General features: G+C 46.1%; 1 pseudogene; it reads left to right on the top strand.

Moving 5' to 3' along the window:
* Positions 1-388: 388 nt before the first annotated feature.
* LOC132320854 (syntabulin-like) lies at positions 389-14,306 on the top strand (annotated as a pseudogene).
* The last annotated feature ends 575 nt before the right edge of the window (positions 14,307-14,881 follow it).

Genomic DNA, 14,881 nt, shown 5'->3' with positions numbered 1-14,881 from the left:
CTAATCCCAAACAATTCAGCAAACTAACCGTGGCTTCCAAGCAGCTTTCTTTAGTGTCAGCTCCTGTTAGTATGTCATCAACATATTGTAACAGGGTTATTTACGTTGTCATATTTACCTTGCCACTGTTCCAATTCCTTTGCCAGTACATTACCGAACAGAGTAGGGCTGCTATTAAATCCGTGAGGGAGCAGAGTCCAGCACAGCTGCGCCTTTCTTCCTGTTGTGGGATTTTCCCATTCGAAAGCGAAGATTGTCTGCCTTTGTTCGTCCACTGGGATACAAAAAAAGGCATGTTGGCTACGGCCCGTGCAAAAATCCTTGTCACAACCTGAAGCACGCCACAGATGTGACATGGACGGTCCCTTAGCTCCTTTTCAAGACAGGCATGGCGGTAAGTGCAGGAGACAGCTGAAGCCAGAAAACACTGACAGGAATGGCATGAAGGTTTAAAGAAAAAGAAATACTGGGCACTGTTGTGAATGAGTGGTTTAGGCTGCTTAAAGAATCGCCGTTCAAGGTACTGGCAAAAGTGATTTTAATAGAAGTTTATAAATATGCGACTTAATAGAATGAGTGGGATGCCCGTGGAGCCGTGCTAGCCACCGTTGTTGACTTGCATCAATGATTTTAGTGTTCATTTCATCTTGACTGAATTTTTAAATAATTGCCTCATTTTCCCCCTATGCTTTTCTTTTCTTACTTTTATTTGAAGTGAAACTGCTAGAGAAAGTCATAAAAGGCTAAGAAGAAAAGAAACACATAATTCTGGTTAGCACTTTTTTGTGTGATCACAGTGAACCCAATTGCAGAGTTTCCTTCAGGCAAGCAAAACTCTCCTCTGTAGGGCTGTTGAGAAAATTGGCAAGTGGCCCATGCCAACCGAGGAGCGATGCTGGGACACAAAGTATAGAAATACAAGGGTAACTATTTATTCCTGTGCATGAGGTGTCCCAGCCAAATGGGGGCACCCCAAATGGGGTTTGACACAGGGTTCTTCTCATCTTGGAGTGTTCATGTACAACACGATTTGAGTAATCACCAGCACCCAGATGATGCTGGGAGAGTTTCAGAGATGTGCTAGAGGGGCTGGGATGCTGGCGTTATTTTGGTTGCCCAGGGGTGTCTTTTATCCTGCTTAGTTTGATGGTGTTGATTAATTCCTTTTCAAATTCTCCAGAGCCTTGCATACTACTGATGTCAAACCCGTTAGGCTATAGCTGCGCAGCTGCCTGACTCCAGTTCTTTGGGGAAATGTTTTCTGTAGCTCAGTAACAAACCTGCTAAGTCAGAGGTAGATGATGTCGGAAGTTCTTGCTCTGAGAGAGGGCTTCAGTTTCATGGGTGAGTTCTTTCTGAATTCTGAAAGAAGTTCCCTGACTGCTTTGATCCAGCCTGCTGAACTCAGTCCTTGCTTCCTCGCCCCACCTGCTCGAGATCATAATTTTTGTGAAAATGGAGACAAAGGATTTGTTTGAAGATCCTCTACGTACAACTCAAAACGGGAAATCTCCCTGCCTGCCTCCTGACTTGCCTCCTCCTCTCCATTCTTTTTGTCTTTCTGAGGCTGAAGACTGCTCTAGTTCGATTTCCCTGGCTGTTTGTGGTTCTAACACTTGTCGTTCTATTCCTGCAGTTCTTCTCCCTGTGACACGGCTACCTCGTCCCCATTCCCAACTGCCTTCCTCTCCACCCGCTGGAGTTGCTTAAAGAAGACTTTGGTTCGGAGATCTTCCCCCCAAAACCTGAACCAGGTGAGGGTAAAAATGCGTCTGCCAGACGGCCAGTTGCTGCTTCCAGAATTGCCCCCGGTATCTTTTGTTTTGTTCTCTGCTCCCTTTGCACGTGGGACTGTGGCCTCTCCCCGGTTGTCTTTCTGTTGCTGAATTTGACTAGAAATCATCTGGTAGCACTGAGCAGAGCTTTTCAGTGGCCAGTGTGTGCAGACCTTCCAGAGCACTTCAGCTCCAGTCATAAATACCAGACTGGCCAGCATGGGCCTGTATGTCAGGGGAAGGATCCATACAGGAGATGTCTCTGGATCTGGCAGCCTTACATACTGCTGGACTCTGCCTCTCTTGAAAATGGCGATTGCCTGAGCCGTTGGGCAGCTCCTTCAGGCTCTGTAGGGGAAGAGAGCGAGCAGCAAGGTCGTGTTCTCGAGGATCTCGGCTTGAGAATGCTGTTTATGGAAGAGCCTCCTCCTAGACCTTGTCTCTTACAAACGGCTTGCTTAAGCAACCCTCTATGGTGCAGGCTGCCTGGAGACCTTGGGAAGGACCCATTGCTCGTGACCACCTGTTTCTCCATCCCTGTGCTTGGTGTATGGAAGCTGCTCTCAGCGCTGATGCTGGGAGGTCTGAGGCCTTCTGTAAAAGCTCTCAGTTCATCTGCTGGCTCTGGTTTTCCCAGACTGTGCATCAAATACAGCTTTGTTGAGCCTCAAGTGGGGCTCTTGTTCTTGTCCAGACTTTTGCTCTGACACCATCAAGTGCGGAGGACTGGGATTTTTCAAAAGCATCATGTTTCTCTTTGGGCTTCCTGGGGAGGGGTTGCAGTTGTGCAAAGCGTGTTGGGGAGCTCAGTCTTCCTTTGGGATGCTCTCTGTGGGACAGGACAATTGCTTTGAACTGCCTGTATTTCTGGAAGGCTTACCCACATTTGCCTTCCATCGGAAATACTGCTTAGTGGCACTTGTTTTTAATTAATAAAAAAAAAGGGCGGGGAGGGAGGGGTGTGTGAATAGCAGAGTGCGAGTGTACAGTGGATGATCTTCTCCTGCTTGGAGTAAATGGTTTTATCATTAAAAATATCCCTTCAGTGTTCCAAAAATCAGTTCCCTTAAAGATTGAAGAGCTTGCTGATGGATTCCTGGCTGACAAAATCCCCTCCCAGCTTGCTTCAATGTGAAATCCTCTTTAAAGTGGCATTGAGATTATCTGGCGTGATTTCCTTCAATTAATCATACTTGTCTAAAGCCTGTATTTTTGTTCCTAAATACTAGGATCAGAAGTTCATAGAAACATCTTCTGTGTCTGGTTTAAATGAGTTAAAGCTCTTGTCGTGTCAGGTTGAGGGTTTCTAAAGTCATTTTTTCCTCTTTCAGAGGGAGATGAACGTGCACATCTCGCCCTCCAGGAGCGAGGACGCCGTGTCCGGGTTCAAGCCAGTGCTATCCTCAAAGCTTGCGTCCTGGAGTTGGGCATGGAGGGGCGTCACCCTGGGAAGGTGTGGTGTGCTGTAGCAGTTGGAGCTGTGAGGTCTGGAAGGCACCAGCGCTGTGATGTCTGGTGGGTGGTGGGGGGTGGATGCGGCTGTTGGGGGTCCGTCATTTGCATAGCCCCGCCCTCCCCCGCACGCTTCAGAACGTTTGGGTTCCGGTGGCAGTTTGTGAGTGGTCCCTCCCAGTTGGCTCAACGGACCCGGCACAGCCAGTAGATCCCGCTGGAGCTCCTCTCTCTGGCATGAATCCCTCGGTGTTGGAGATTTAGAAGAGGTGACATTTGAATCTCCAGGTCTCCTCAGATGACCTTCAGGAGCTGTGGGCTGTGGGTGGGGACTGGCTCTCTTTCCACTTCCTAAGTGGAACAGCTTTAAGAGGTGAATCTGCCATTTCCCTTCTTCTGGGGGTTACGGGAGCTGTTTGGGAGGTGAGGGAGATGTACATTCACGGTCTTGAGCCAAATTGGATAGAGCAGAGATGGACTGTCATTTGTCTGACCTCAGCTGTGTATCTGTAATGTAGCTGTAATCGTTTCCACTGGCACAAGTGGACTGAGGTCCTATTTTTTTTAAAGGAGATATAACAAATAAAATCAGTGACTCTAGTGCGCGGTCTTTCTGCCCAAATATGTAAGCATTTACTTTAGGATAAGGTAAGCAGTGCCTTGAACTCACTGGTTCTACTGAGTAACTCTCCGTTGTCTAAAAATGGGACCGATGTTGGCTCAGACGCGGGTGTCTACGTTAGAGACATTCATGTTTAGTCAGATGAATCCCACCCCAGTCTCCTGTGGTCCTCATCAGGTCTCTGACAGCTCTGCTGTTAGCCCTTATGGAAGCCAAGTACAGTCTCTGTCTCTTTTATCTCTCCTTTTTTGTTTGTTTAGGGTTTTGGGGGTTTTTTTGTTTAACAGAAAGGAAAGTCAGTCTTGGACATTCAGCTGCCGAAGAAAGTTGGTGTTTGAAGATCACGCTTGGATCTTTCAAGTAGGTCTAATTAGATGCCTTTTCCTCTTCTGTTCATCCCTGATAAGCTTAGGCACTCTCTGTTTGTCCTGTTTCTGAGGACCGCTGCCCAAGGCGCCTAGCATTGCACAGGGAAATTTCTGTATCTCATTTCGCACCATGAATTTTGTTAGTCAGCAGGCATGAAGTATTTTTAGAACATAAGCTAACTAAATTGCACTGAAGTGAAAAAGGTGCTCCGTAACATCCGAGAGATAATTCTGGAATGTAATCGGAATATAAATATTTTGAGCAAAAGATGCTTTAAGAGTTAGATAAAAATTATTAGCATAGCGCTATTTTCTTTAGTTTGGATTTTTATAGTTCTTCGATTTAAAGTTTGAATTTAAACAAATTTAGTTGAATTGATGTGGAAAACATGTTCAAATAGCCAAGCATTTCTTTCAAAGGAGAATAAGCTAAGTAGCACTTACAGTTTTGGCTTTGAAGTGTTTTGTATGTTTGAATGCAAATCTACAAGTTTCTGTTGAATTCAAGTGGCCTAGAAAAGTGATCTTTTAATTCTGTGTCGCAAATTTTATGAGCCACCCCCTTCTAAAAAATGATGGTTGCCGTTGCTTAGTGGAGATGTAGACAATTAGTGGTTGGGCTGTGGCCTCTCAAGACACGTCTCTCCTTTTGTTCAGAAGACTCTTAGGCTGTAGCAAGCGCCCAGACGTCACAGTGAAAATGGAGGATGCAAAAAAGAAGTCAGCAAGTTACAAAGGAGGAATGGGCAAGTAAAAGGCAAAAGCCTGAGTCCCATCTGTCCTAAATAATGAACTGCTCAGCCCTGGGCTGGTGGCACAGGCCACCTGCAATTCAGGGTGTCGAGCACAAATCTTCTGCAGTAAGGTACTTATCTCCTTCCTCACAGAAGGGGGGGGGAAAAAAAAAAAAAGGAGATGCCTGTTACTTAGTTCAGTAAAGGGAAAAGAAATTTCTATTTAGATGTGTGTGCAGGATGGACTTGAGGACAGAGAAGAAGGGCACCCTAACAGCAGTCTGCTGGGTAGGCTGAGGTGATGCGGGGAGTCTGCTCCCAGGGAAGCTGTTCCCCTTCGTAGAATTTAGTAACTGTTTTGTTGGGGGTTTGAAGCCGAGTTCCCAGCAGGCACACCATAACTCCTTTCTCTCTCTCTCTCTCTCTGGCCCGTTAATTGTCTCGATACTGCTCCAGATTTACAGAGAGTGGGATGCCCACCGTTAAAGGGAGGTTCTCGCCTCAGGATGCCTGCCACCTCGAGCTTAGCCTTGCGCTTGGTCCATGAGAAAGCCACGGCTCTGACTGCAAAGCTGAGTGAGTAGGGGATGCAGAGATGGGACTTTTGCAGGGAGCGCCTGAGCCGCCGGGCTGCTGGACAGGGTGAGACCCATGCCAGCCAATTCATCTTTTAGCTCCACATGCCTTTTGGCAGAGATGCAGGTCTCGTGGGGATTGTGGGGACGTGCTCCTGCGTCTGGAAAAGATGGCTGAGTTCTGGCGTAAGAAGGGCCCTGGGGTTTCAAGGTCAGAGTTGAGGCAGGTATGGAAGATGGCAATAGCTGTGATCTTTAGTCAAAAAAATTCCTTTTTGTATATTCAAGCAATCTGGAAGATGAGTCAAAAAAGAGAAGCCGATGCTACACACACTGCGCACACTTAAATATTTGTTTTAAAATAGGCGTGAGGTCAAGCTAGAACATGTTTTGCAATTTGGGTATTTACTGCAGCAAATTTTCTGCTCTTTCTGACTGTTTTCTGTGACTTTCAGCTCGTTTCACCTCCACAGAAAGAAATACTGTTATGAATCTTCCCTTGGGAGATATTTTTTTTGTGCTCTGCTTTTAAATTACAATCTTTATTATTTATGCCAACGTTTAAAATAGCTTTCTGATTCCCTGGTTAAAGTATTCTGAACCTACTCCAGCTACATTTTACTATGCACAACTCCCACCAACCATCAGATTTTATTTCAAGTCATTTTTGATGAAATAACACGCATCGCAGCCAGAATCCTGTGTTGCTGTTACCTGGTTTTCTCTACAGTTTCTCTACAGTTTTCCAGCTGTGTTCCTCCTCCCTGTGTTGCCAGTATTTCTTTTTATCTTAGAACACACAAGTTCCCATCATCTCCCTTCCTAAACAGTGCCCTGTAATCGTGTTACCATTTTTGTTGACCTTTTTTGGGATTCCTGCAGGTTATTAACACCTTTTTAATGAGAATCCTGGGACTGGAACTGTTTTCTGAGCAATGTTTACTCAGGAATTGGTAGATTATCCCCTGTTCTCTTTTCCTTTACATCCCCTATTTCTTTTTTTGTCTGACACCCTGTTATGTTCAAAGTGGAGCTATGGGAATAACTGATTTGGGGCTTTGCTGCCAAATCAATACATTAAAGAAAACCTGTGTTTCAGACTGAACAGAGATGATACTCAACCTAAAATATTTAGAATGACTGGGGAGATTTTTTAATGTTTTCACCCCTTTTTAAAAGAAGAAAGAAATTTGACAGTTTTCAAAATGAAAGCGTCATTTCAGACAGAAAATAGAAAACTCATGTTTTCCATTTTCTGGCCATGTTTGACTTCAAATCAAACAGCTTCAGTGTTCACTGAACTTTGTTCTTTGGTGGCCAAATTACTTCCCTAAAAGTATTTGTTTCCCTCAGAGTGATTCCTTTTAACACTTTTTGAGCAGTATTGAGTGCATATGTCTATATGTTCCTTCTGTTTATGTATCTCTATTTATGTGTAGGCATAGAAAGCGAAGCGAATGTCTTTATCTTAGTTATGCAAATCTCACTTATTTGATTCCACTGTGGTATAAGAGCATGGGGTAAGTGGTGGTTACTGGGCTCAAAAGTGGAAGCTCGACCATAAAGACCTCAGCAGGTCTTTGCAGAGAGATAGTGGTGGCATTTCGAACATTTGGCCCCTTTAAACACTGGGATTTTACTTGCATTTATGCACCTAGATATCTAAATCCTGGGAGGTTGTGTTTTAGATGCCTTCACTCTATTTTTGGTTCTCATTTGACATCACAATTGTGTGTTCCGAATCACTGGGCTTCTGACGGAGCCACGTGAGCAGCCTCATTCACGTGCTGATGGCTGTGAGAAAGCAAACAGGTTGTCACAACAAATGTTCCTGGTCGCGTCCTACAATGGCTTCTGTAGCATGAGGGTTTTGTGTTCAAATGTTTTTTCTGCTCTTGTTGAAGTGCCGGTTCTGAAGACACGTTGAAAATCTGGAACAAGCCCAGCGCTTGTCCTCAGGGATGTTTGAAAATTCATGCGACTTCTAAAATGCACACAGGACGGACGAAGGAAGGATGCTTGGGATTCATTGTTATTTTGAAAACAGACTTTGAGTTATCATCATGTTTTTACTCTTCCCTTTTCCTTGCCAGGGAGTGAAGCCGATTTCAGCTCTTCAAGCAGCATGGGCGGTATTTCAGCGCCTGAAGTCCACGTGTCTGCTGCTGGAAGCAAAAGATCTTCTTTTTCTCTCAAGTAAGCAAAGCAATCTTTCGTGAATAGTGCAGGTGTCACTAGCGCAGAGGTAGACTACTCTGTAAGGTCTTGCAGCTAATACAGACAATAGCAGTATTGTGAGTTTTAAAACAATTTGGGTGATGCTGTGCTCTCGGGCAGTACTTATGTGGATGAGACCTGTGATATGAGAAAGAAGAAAAAAAAAATACAAATGCTGTGTGTGGAGACCAAAACCAAAGAGTTCAAACTGACAGGACTGGTTTCCTGCCCTTTGTGGAAGAGCTGGCAGGCAGGCTGGGACTGGCAGTGGGATAGCCCTGTGCTTAAGGCACATACGTCTCCAAGGTCACAGCTTGCCCCAGTGTACAGAGGTTGGCAGAATGATGCTTAATGAGTAGTTTCCTGTCTGTGTCATGAGACTGTTGGAAAAATAAATGTTACTGAAGTGCTCTCTAGGTTAAACCTAATAAGTAAAGGTACTGGCTGGGGGAAAAAGCAATACTAGATATAATATGAAGCCCTAAAATCACCTTACTTGCAGTAAGATGATGTATCATTTCATAGATTATTGTGCATTTAAATGTAACTTTACGTTAGAGCATACTGACCTACTTAATTGGACAGAAGTCCTCTGTAAGAATGCTCCTTCAAATGCGTGGCTGTGTTACGCACAGTCTGGGCAAATTCTGCCTCGCACAAGAGTTGATGCTGTACTGTACCGAGTGGAAAGAGATGTCTCCTTTGCAATATGTTCTCTTTTAACTGTTTGGCTTAAGTCGCTGTGAAACGTTTCCACGTTGTCACAAGCCACAGTCCTGCACTTCATTGTGAAATGGTTATAAAATGACCCAAACGGCAGCAGTGTGATGGAGGTCTGCGGCAGCCACTCAACCACCTGTTCCTTATCAACTGTTCCATTTTCGGAGAAGGGAGGAAACCAAGTCAGATGATTTTGAGAAGAGAGCTTGCTTCATAATTCTGTGGTATTTCAATTTTTATATTTAAGGTTTCTCTTTTGCTGTCTGGATTTGCCTTTTACCATATTTTTTTGAAACCAGCCCTTCCGTTACAGTTTAGAAGAACAACTGGCATGAGAGGATGAAGTTAGCAGCATAGTAGTGCAGAAGGCAAAGCAAGTGAGGAATGCCCCTCGAGAAGCTGTCCTCAGAGCACCCCAGCCCTTTGGCAGCTGTCAGGCAATGCAGATACCAATTGCTGTCAAGCACACAGTTGACAGTCCGATTATTTAGTAAAAAGTGGGAAAAGAAAGGTAGATATGTATGAGGGAAACTGGAAGGAAGAAAGAAAAGGCTGTGCTTTTTTAATGCCATTTCAGACTGCTCACAGTGGGTTTCGAACTATATCTAAGCAAGTGAATGGCAGCTGAAGCAGCCGGTATGCCAAAGGCAGGAAAGAACAGTGGCTCAACCAAAATCTGTTTTCACTGCACACTGTGATCCTTCAGGCCGCTTGCTGAGGAGCTTGAAAGCAGTCTTAAAGCAGACCTCCGTGGACAGGCATCTCTATGCAGACCTGGCTGGGAAAGGCTGAAGTGTGGTTCTTTTGGCACTAGTCCAGGCTGCAGTTCTCTCATTACTTAATGGAGTCAGAGGTTCAGGGAACATGGATGATCTGATGGAGTCACTGGGAATCGTGCTATCCACTGAGAAATGTGAAAATGGCTGAGGTTTTCCTAGATCACGTAATTCAGACTGAGTGCCCCACAGTCAGTGAAAGAACGTGCAGTGGCTGATGACTTTGGGACTGACTTTCTTCACGGCCACTCACAGTTACCTGTCTGTTTTAGTGTTTAGACAACTTTGTGTGTAAAATAAGACACATAATGGATTGCGTGATGAGGATAATCCAATATGCCTTAACCGTGTTGCTTCCCCTGCAGCCGTGGCCCTTATGGTCAGAATAATGGATCCTTATCCTACAAGTCCAGAGCCAGCCCACCTGCTTCTCGTGAAAAGGACCCTTTGTCAAGACTGGGCAAAAGCCAGCTGTGTCCTGCTAACGTCCACCAGAATTACGGGGCTTCTTCAGCCAGCAGGAGCAAGCCAGGCTCATGCAAAGGAAATGACAGCAGCTCAGTGATGAGGCAAGTCTTTATTTCAGCATGCCAGTGTTCAGCGCACTGACTTACCGTCTCTGCACGGTAATGTGGCATTGGCTGTCTGGGTTGTCGTGCAGGTCAACTTGCTCCTCAGCATAGGTGTGACTCCTCATATTGGTGGCTCGCCAGTCAACAGGGTGCTCCATCCTCTGTAAAAGCTTTATTGTTTCAGCACTGTAAAATTCAAGGTTACTTTTAGTCAAAGCCCCTTATAGTTGTTTTTCACTCCAAGGCAGGCTCCTTGATGTGGTTTCATGGCATCAATTCCCATGTGGATTTACTGGTTCTTTTGTATAAGGGTCCTTTCGCTTTGGAGAGTCTTGGATGGGGTAGTATAGAAAATATGATACACTCAGGTGAAAATTCACCCTGCCCAGCCTTAGGCACCTCTCTGTGCAGTTTCCCGTACAGGAAAGAAAACAGATACCTGTCAGAGTATGCAACACGTATTGCAGAGAAGAAATTGCCACCACGCTGCTGCTGTTGCCCTCTCTCTCTCTCTCTCTCTCAGGCAACTCAACAGCCAAGCATGTCAGATATGCACCTAAAGCCAGACAGGATGAATCTAGGTTTCAGGGTGCTCAGCTTCCTACCTCACATGTGGAGCTGAACGCAGTCCCTACACTACCTCACCTGACTGTGTCTGCAGCTGGGTGCCTTTGCCGGTGGCCCGGCTGCCTGCCCTTGGGCACACCACCTGTTTAGGGTGAGGGGTTGGCTGGGTGTTTTAAAGTTAAATGTCTCCCTGCACTGAAGACAAGTATAACAAATAGCAAATTTTGCACATAGCCACAAATCAGCCATTTCCTCAAGTACTTTGATTTGCCGGAGGGAGTCACTTGTGCAGGCGGTGAGGAGCCCCAAATGAGTCAAGCTTTGTATTAGTGTATGGGATGTTTTTCTTTTTGCCAGGACTTAAGAACTGTAGGAGTGATGTTATGTGATGGTTTGATTTTTTTTTTCTTGTCACCATTTCTTGTGGTGACAATCACAGCATGAAGCCAGAAAATCCAGAGCAGTGCTTGACTCCTCTGCAGCAGAAGGAACTTACAGTGCGGCATTTGAAAACAAAGCTGAAGGAATCTGAGAGCAAACTTAAAGAAAGGTATATTTCACTTCAGAAATCAGAATTAGAAAGACTAATTCAGGAGCAATTAGGGGTGGGAATCCTGAATGTTTTTACTCATTTCTGGACCACATAAAGTCTTCATTAAGAAATTTGAAATATGATCAATCTGATTAGGTTCGTTTCAGGTATTTCAGGTTTCATAGCGTGCTCCGTGAATACGTACCATGCAGTTTAGTTATGAACATGGCTGCCTCTTTTCCCTTTTCTGAACTTCCCTAGCAGAATGTTTTTAAAGGGTCATTTTTTACCAGTCTGATTTAGCATTGAGACCTTTTCTACATAAGAGTTTCGACTTGCAAGCATGTTATTGCCTTAGTCTCCTGTTCTGCTTGATTCAGTGAAAGATGACTACAGCTGTCCCCCTTCTCCCCTAATGAAAGAAAAGCTCTTACACCAACCAGTGTGCCCGCTTGTGGTTTTGTCGCTTAGATACTGAATTTTTCGCAAGAGCCCTTTTTATGGATGCTGAGCAAAAAAGCGGCAATGTGCATTCCACAGCAACAGACGTCATCTCTGTCATCTCTTTTACTAAAGCTGCGCTCTGAGAGCTGGCTCTCCAGCACACACAGCCCAAGCGGGCACAAAGGGGTGTTTGAGTGGAGCCCCAAGGCAGAGTCCCAGGGACCCCTTGGACCAGCTCGGGATAGCCCGACCTCTGCATCTGGGAGGGCTGGATCTCAGTAAGGGCCCCCTCTCCCCACTTGCTTGCAAGTCAAGGCAGCAGCCTCTGGCTCCACGCTGGGCTGGGTGGGTGCAAAGCAAGCCAGATGCCTGCAGCCCCGAGCCCTCCTGCTGTCTGAGGCCAGTGTTGGCTCTGGCTGTATGTGACGAGCTGCTGGCAGGCACAGGGGACGCATCCAGGCAGCAGTTCCTCATTTCACAGAATCACAGAATCATTAAGGTTGGAAATGACCTGTGAGATCAGCTAGTCAAACCATCAACCCCACACCACCATGCCCACTAAACCGTGTCCCACAATGCCACGTCCACACATTCCTTGAACACCTCCAGCGATGGTGACTCCACCACCTCCCTGGGCAGCCTGTCCCAATGCTTCACCACTTTCTCAGTATAGAAGTTTTTCCTAATATCCAGCCTGAACCTCCCCTGGCACAACTTGAGGCCATTTCCTCTTGTCCTGTCACTAGTCACCTGGGAGAAGAGACCAACACCCACCTCTCCGCAACCCCCTTTCAGGTAGTTGTAGAGAGTGATGAGGTCTCCCCACAGCCTCCTCTTCTCCAGACTGAACATCCCCAGTTCCCTCAGCCGCTCCTCATCAGACTTGTGCTCCAGACCCCTCACCAGCTTCCTTGCCCTTCCTTCTCTGGACACGCTCCAGCACCTCAATGTCTTTCTTGTAGTGAGGGGCCCAAAACCGAACACAGTATTCGAGGTGCGGCCTCACCAGCACCGAGCACAGAGGCACGATCACCTCCCTGCTCCTGCTGGCCACACTATTTCTGATACAGCCCAGGATGCTGTTGGCCGCCTTGGCAACCTGGGCACATTGCTGGCTCATCTTCAGCCGGCTGTCAATCAACAGCCCCAGGTCCTTTTCTGCCGGGCAGCTTTCCAGCCTCCAGCTTTCCATTTCCTCCAGGGTGAGGCAGTAGGTGAGATGTTAAGCGCTGCACTGGTTGGACCTTACCTAGAGCCAGCACCTGCACCTCAGAATGTCCAGGATCAGAGCACAGCTCACAAGGCTGCTGGCTGTGTGGCGAGGTCGGTGACTCTAGTTAGCAATCAGCCGGCGTGTCTGGGCAGCCGACTGACATCTCTGCCAGCTCCGTTCAAGGCAGCAGCAAGTGCTGCATGGAAAAACTTGCTTCTTTCTTGGAGCATCTCCGCAGCATAGCCATCCCAGTGCAGTGGAGCCTCATGTTGACCCTTTAACTGACCGGTCAGCAGAAGCTTTATAACTTTTTTATTTTGCTACAGGGAAACAGAAATAGAAGAACTCAAAGCTCAGCTGGGACGGATGAAGGAAGACTGGGTTGAGGAAGAGTGTCATCGTGTGGAGGCAGAGCTGGCCGCCTTGGAAGCAAGAAGGGAAGTTAAACAACTCAAGCATGTTATTGAAAGCATGAAAAACAGCTTGGCTGAGAAAGACAAAAAAATGCAGCAATACTTCATAGACATTAGCATTGAAAACAAGAAACTGGAATCTTTGCTGCAGAGCATGGAGATGGCTCAGAGCAGCTCTGTGAGAGATGAGCAGTGCCTGGAGCACAGGTGTGACTCAGAGGGGAAGCCGTTGGTGTTGTGTGCCACAGTGCCAGACAGCCTCACCACAGAGGACCAAGCTCTGAAGGAGGTGGCAGATAGTGGGCTGCTTCTTAATGAGGGCACAGCTAACGGGACTGATTCCTGTGAAGACAGTTTGACCACCATAACCTCTGAGTTGAGTGATCCAGCTCCCTCCAGTTCTGCTCTGAATCAAGAGATGCTTGAAAATGTTCTGGATGAGAAACTAACTTCTTTCCAGGAGGAGGAGAAAGTCAGCAACGTGATGGTGGAACAGGCCATCCAGACTGACGTGGTGGCATCTAGCCTAGATGTGGAGCAGCTCATTCAAAACATCTTCAGAGCTCAAGATGCCTGTCCTCTAAGCCCACCGTCTTCACTGAAGGAACTGGGTGAATTTTCTCCTGGAAGGTTCAGTGACTCTGGTATCGTAGTGGACTTAACTCCAAGTCATCTAAACGCTGCCATGCTTTTGTCACCTATGGAGTCTCCATGCAGGAAGGTGGAGCACGGAGTTAATGAAAACTATTTCGTGAAAGAACGTGATTTTACAGAACCTCCTGATGATGAAGCCTTTGGGTATGTCAAGACAGGAATAAAAAAGAGATACTGTAGCAGCCCCTGTTGTACCAACTATCCTGTGGGCTTTCCGTACTCGGAGAGGAGGAACAGATCCCGTTTACAGTATTGGAGCATTGCTTTGTGTTTGTGGCCTGGTGGCCCTGCACTCTACACCATACACCCTTCGAGATGAAAACCTGAAGTCCACTCCACCCCTGGGCACCGGCTGGCTGAGGCAGAGAGAAAGAGGGGTGAGAGAGATCATAAAAAGTTATTGTCTATTCTGATAGTCCACTATTTTGCTCCTGACTATTTGATCGGCATTATAAATTGTTTCAAAAACACGTTTCTTGTTTCAAAATGAAAAAGCTGAACGCTGTAGTTCCACAAGATGGTTTTAACTGGTGTTTTTAACAGTACTGCTGCCTACAGAAATAGTCTTCCTGCTCCCAGGCACTGTGTCTCTCCCCTGTGCTGATGTCTTTCTGGTGCCAGCACATCTGCACAGCGAACATGACCAGGGAAATCAAGGAGAATTACAGCTAGCGCTCTGCCATGTTTGTTTGCTGAATTACCTTGCAGCTCAATCAGTTTCCCTGGCCGGTTCACTGAGCAAACGTACAAGTGCTTTGCACTGGCTCAAGGGTAGCACGAGATGCGCGTGGGAACAGATGGCTGGAGAAAGGTGGGGTATGTCTTTAGGCAGCACTAACCTGAAACATTTGTGAAACTACAGTGTTAAGTGAGGGACGTGGAGACTGGTTCCCACTAAGGGTATCACTCATGTACTCCAGAAAGGCTGCTAGTGTTTACAATTTGTTGTCCAAAGAGTCAATTCAATTTAGAGGTAAAACCCATATTTCCCAGGAAGCTTCAAGCACGTCATTCATGCCTGTCTCGTGCAGTGCTCTTCTTAATCGTTGTTGGGAGTCTTCAAACATGTTACAATGCTAAGTATAGGTGTGGATACACTTTGAAGATTGATGTTGTTTTAAAGTCTTAATGAATTGGAACCTGATAGTCATTTGAGCCCTTTGAAATACTTTGTGTAAATGTATGGTGTTTTAACTTATTGTTTATTTAATTGCTTTATTGTAAATTGCCTTTATAATCACAAGTTC

This window comes from Gavia stellata, unplaced genomic scaffold (assembly GCF_030936135.1).
Source record: "Gavia stellata isolate bGavSte3 unplaced genomic scaffold, bGavSte3.hap2 HAP2_SCAFFOLD_34, whole genome shotgun sequence".
In the NCBI taxonomy this organism is placed as follows: Eukaryota; Metazoa; Chordata; class Aves; order Gaviiformes; family Gaviidae; genus Gavia; species Gavia stellata.
Note: the sequence above shows the minus strand (reverse complement) of the source record. Positions and strands in the feature narration are given on the sequence as shown.